Here is a 6,000-nt window from a genome sequence, read left to right on the forward strand (position 1 = left end):
AGGAGGATCTTTACACGCTGATTTCCAACTCCTGTAATAATTACATAAAAACAAGAGCTGTCTCCATAGGATGACATATGCTTCCAATAAACGCTTTGATAGAAGTTATTGAAATGCACTAAGTGACCCCGTGACCTAGTTTTTAACCCGGCATGACCCATATTCGAACTTGACCTAGATATTGTCTAGATACAACTTTTGACCAAGTTTGGTAAAGATTGGATGAAAACTATTTGAATTAGAGAGGGGACACGCTGCTAAATCCTTGAAATGCACTAAGTGACCCCATGACCTAGTTTTTGACCCGGCATGACCCATATTCGATATTGACCTAGATATTGTCTAGATAGAACTTCTGACCAAGTTTGGTAAAGATCGGATGAAAACTATTTGAATAAGAGAGCAGACACGAAAAGTGTGACAGACTGACGGACAGTGCGAAAACTAAATTCCCCCTTATCTTTGAAAGGGGGCATAATTAATAAGTTGCATGTGTATAATGACCCAATGCAAATACTCCATGTCAACGTCAAAATCATTTGATGGACATTTTATCATGAAATAAAACAAAACAGCTTTGCAAGATATCAGATTACAACAAAGTACTTATTACATATTGCTCTCTAAAAGTGTTTTGCATTTGGTAAACAGGAGTTTTAAAGAAATGGATGTTACGAGGGGAATATTTATTTGTTAATTACAAATGTGGGTCTTTGAACTACATGCACAAACTAATGTATGTGAAACATAGTGCTCAATAATTGAAAGAGGCATGCAGGATAACCTGCATAATTTCTATATGCATGTTTGTGTTCTCCCATATGCCATATTGCTGATCTGGAGTGAATTTGTTGTGTCCTGTTTCGTCATGCTGTACCCAATGTTCATATGCAAACTGGAAACAATGTGAACAGTATATAGATATTACATGTCTGACAGGGTGACAGTATATTTGTCAACTTGAGGCAATACTGTCAACCTAGGCGAAGCCAAGGTTGACAGTATTTTTCCGAAAGTTTACAAATTTACTGTCACCCTGTCAGACATGTAATATTTATTTTATTATACCGAACAAACTATTCAAACAGGAACAATTTATATGAACAATGAACACTTTTAATATTAACTTATTGTATTTAATTTCAGCAATGAACAACCATTAATATGTTGAGTGGTTCAGGTTTCCGGCCAAGCAAAATGAACTTCGCTTTATTCGGCACCGACCTAGTAATCGATTTATCCCATCAATTTTCTTAGTTGTCAATTACATGTTTTTCTTTAAAAACAAGGGCTGTTTGTAAAACATGCATGCCCCCCTATATGGGCTATAAGTTGTAGTAGCAGCCATTGTGTGAATACATTTGTGATGGTGGTGGTGGTGGTGGTGGCGGCGGCGGTGGCGGTGGTGGTGGTGGTGGTTATTGATACAATTGATACAATGCATTACAAAAATGCAGTTAGCCTTACATTTGGAAAAATTTAAATATATTACAAGGGAGGCAAATGCTGTAACAAAAAGAACATGCATAAACGGTAGTTGTTTCCCTTGTTTGAACCATGCTAAATCCTTAAAATTTCCAGTGAATGTGACCTTCACCTGTGACCTTGACATTTGACCTAGTGACCTCAAAATCAATAGGGGTCATCTGCGAGTCATGATCAATGTACCTATGAAGTTTCATGATCCTAGGCCCAAGCGTTCTTGAGTTATCATCTGACAACCACCTGGTGGACAGACCGACAGACCGACAGACCGACCGACAGACCGACATGAGCAAAGCAATATACCCCCTCTTTTTCGAAGGGGGGCATAATTATAAATCACAATGATATTTACAGTTATCTTCTTTGTTATTAATTAATCTTTTTTTATTTTAATTGAAATTTTTGTATTTGTTTGTGAAAAATAGTTAGGGTTTCATTACAGATTCAAATATGCCAAAATATTTTTTTAACATTAATAAAAAGAGAATTTTTCCTCAAATTTGACTGTAACCTTCATGTTCAAAGGTAAATAACAAAGGAATATTTTGAATACTGGGTATAAAAAAAACCTGTCTTGTATATCAACAAATGATGGAAATGACAAATTTCAATTAATTACTAAAAAAATGATTAAGAAATTCCTGCCACGAAATTAAAATTTTTATTCGGACTGAACAATCAACTGACAGACAAATTGACTCAAATATGCCCCTCTGAAACTTATATAATATACAGTCCAAACTGAGAACAGCAGTCAGTCAAGGGCAATGGCCAAAGTGACCATTATCAACAAGTAACCGCTGTTCTCAGATCGACACTTTTTAGATGGTTGGCCATTCAGTAGTTTTGCTACATCTTTATCTAATCTATATAAGTATATCAAGAGAGCCTGAAAGGCCCAAAGTCGCTCACCTGAGATAACAAGATATTATTGGGACAAATCTTCTGACCCGTTTCATGAAGATTGGAAAATAAATGTGGCCTTAGAGTGTTAACAAGGTTTTACTATAGCCATATAAGGAAAAATGCCACACCCTCTGGCAGCCATGTTTTTCGACCAACCAGCATCATTTTTGAACTCGTCCAAGATATTATCAGGATGAATCTTCTGGCCAAGTTTCATGAAGATCGGACAGTAAATGACTGGCCTCTAGAGTGTTAACAAGATTTTACTTTAACCATATAAGGAAAAATACCCCGCCCCTTGGAAGCCATGTTTTTCAAGCAAACATAATTATTTTCAAACTCATCTTAGATATCATTGAGACCAATCTTCTGACCAAGTTTCATGAAGATCAGACCATAAATGTGGCCTCTAGAGTGTTCACAAGATTTTACTATAGCCATATAAGGAAAAATGCCCCGCCCCTTGGCAGCCATGTTTTTCAAGCAAACATAACCATTCTCAAACTCATCCAAGATATCATTGAGACCAATCTTCTGACGAAATTTCATGAAGATTGGACAATAAATGTGGCCTCTAGCGAGTTAACAAGGCAAATGTTGACGACGCACGACGCACAACGGATGACGGACAAAAGGCGATCACAAAAGCTCACCATGAGCACGTTGTGCTCAGGTGAGCTAAGAGCAAATTCGCTGTCATATACTTAAAGTACGTTATATTTTGTATCATTCTGATTCTAAGAATATGATGCCAAAATCTTGCAACAATTTATTTAATTTGTTAAAAAAGTTGAAATTCAATGTATGTTTTTCCTTCATTAACCATCACTAATCCTTTTATTGCCATCTTATAACAACACTCGCGAGCTTTTGTGTGTTGTTTTTAACACTTTATCAGCGATAAAGATCAATTGACTTTGAAAGGGCTAATGCTGTTTTGTTGTTATGACTGCAACAGATAATTGCTACTAATACACATCGTTATTGTTATGTGCACCTGTCTCGTTTGTGTTTTTACTTTTCGCAACTCGAAACAACTGATGTGTGAACATTGTTTTCAGTTCAAACATGACTTTTGGAATAAAATAACCTGGCCATAGGCTGTTATGGACAAGTGACCGTTAAACTTAAGCGTAATAAAGAGTTATTATCATTGGGGGAGGAGGGGGGATGGGCATCCAGGCTGACCGTTGTCTGCAATTGACCATTATTCTCAAGTGACCATTAGGTCACTTTTGACTGTATATGTATAGATGCATCAATTTGTGTTTATTATTCCCCGCCATAGGGATTTTGTTTTGGCGTTGTCTGACCGTCCGTCTTTCCATCCGTCCGTCTTTCTGTCCGTCAGTCCGGCACTTTTGTGTCCGGAGCTATATCTTGAAAATGCTTTGGCGGATTTCATTGAAACTTGGTAGGAGTATATATATGGATAAGAGGATGATGCACGCCAAATGTCATTGTACATCATCTGTTAATAACGGAGTTATGGCCCTTTGTATCGTTAAAAAATGCACTTTTGTGTCCGTAGCCATATCTTCAAAGTGCTTTGGCGGATTTCATTGAAACTTGGTATGAGTATATATATGGATAAGAGGATGATGCACACCAAATGGTATTGTACACCATCTGTTAATAACGGAGTTATGGCCCTTTGTATCTTGAAAAAATGCTTTTGTATATAAGCTTAGAGATATATCTCCATTAACACATGAGCCAGAGCCATGAAACTTGCCATAGTTGTTCTCAAGCATCTGGGGGTGCTTCACATTCATAATCCTAGGGGCTAAGGTAAAGGTCACACGTTGAGGTCAAAGGTCACAAATTTGATGAATTATTCATATTTTAGTAATTCCATAACTATGCATCAAGGGATTCTGTAATAACTGTCCACAATTGTTCTCCATTATCTAGTAGCTAAGTGTCAAATATAAGATCTTTTGTGTCCAGAAGCACATTGGCAGAGGATATCAATTCAACGAATTTGCTTGTGTGAAAAATGTCACAAAGTATATCATTTTCAAAGCTAAACAAATATATGCATCATACCTTGGTTCTAGAGTGGATACTTTCTTTTGTGTTTCGAGGTCATAAAGGTGTACATGTGGGTCATCTCCTGTCGTGCAGAACAGTGTGTTCTCTAGGTTAACGGCCAGAGTGAGGATCTCACTATGGTCCGGATCATTGATTGTGTGGAGACATTTTCCCGACGTGTAGTGCCAGAACTTGATCAACCCAGAAGCATCTGTTTAGAGTTATACAAAGTGTTTACTGTTAACTTTGTCTATATCTATATATTATATGATATGAGACTATGAGGTGATATTCTCTGACACTTGGTCTGTAGTTGGATATACATATTTAAGGCAAGGGAGGCAGGTATATCCCCTTTCTTTTTTTACCAAAATTTTAAGCAACACCAAACTATCTTACAATAAACTTAAAACAATTCAAATAAAATTAAAATGAAATTCCTCTCTTTCTTTTGAGAAGCATCCACCTTCACTTATCTAACGGAAGCCTTGGCATGCTTGCTGTCTTAAGCGTTCAAATATAATTATGAAATGAATTATCCCTTTCCCACTCATAAGCAAAGTAAAAAAGCTATGTGCAAACAGCATATAACCAGAACAGCCTATGATTAACTCGCAGTCTGTTCAGGTTTTATGCTGTTTGTTGCTCATCAGTATCTAAGGGTTGGAAATGAAGCCTTCAAACTTGAATCAAGTAAGAAAGGTTTTTTATATAAATTATTAAATTTAACTTTCTTAAGGACTACAAAATGCATCAAAATGGGTATCTCAGTGGTAAAGGGTTAAGTCAGACATTGTAAGCTTTTGCCAAGACCTAAAACGGTCTCAAGAGACTCTTACAGCATGCAATGACAATCCTCTTGTGCTCTGGTTTGTCAGTGGGCTCGAAATGCTTGAATCTGATCTGGGTCACAGGGAGCCTTGCCTTCATTGTGTCCTCGTCCTGTAGACTGTGCAGGCAGTTACATGTCAGAGGCTCTGTTTCATAAATCTGAAAAATATTAATGATGTATTAATGCAAACAGGGTTTATGTGTGATCAGATGAAAAAAAGTAAAAAAGAAAGTCTTAGCGCTTTTTGCTATGTTATGGAATGGTCTATGCCAAACTTCAGAGATTCAATTTTGTTAATAGAAAGAAATAGAATTAACATGTTTTTGCCTTACACTTCATCTGGTCATTATTGTGACTGCATAACATGAGACGTATAACAAGGACGATTGTAAAACCAGAACGATACAATTTCTTTTCCCTTGTATGCTTTCAATTATTAAGATTACAAACCTCTGATTTTACAAAATTGTGCTGCAGTTGCCAATTTCAATGCTTAATTTGCACTTTAATATACTCATATTTCTGATCTCACACTTTTGAAACTGAAAATTCTCCATTGTTCAAGAATAAGAGAGTTTAAATCCCTGATTTATTGATATTGAAAACTTAAAACTTACAAAAGTTTATATGCAGATTGATTATGTGTGCATTAGAGCTGTAACGATTTGGTTTGATGCATCGAAAAACCGGTTCAATGCCGCAGATTCGATTTCGATACCAATACGGCATATTTCGATTCACTG

The sequence above is a fragment of the Dreissena polymorpha genome, chromosome 14 (assembly GCF_020536995.1).
Source record: "Dreissena polymorpha isolate Duluth1 chromosome 14, UMN_Dpol_1.0, whole genome shotgun sequence".
NCBI lineage: Eukaryota > Metazoa > Mollusca > Bivalvia > Myida > Dreissenidae > Dreissena > Dreissena polymorpha.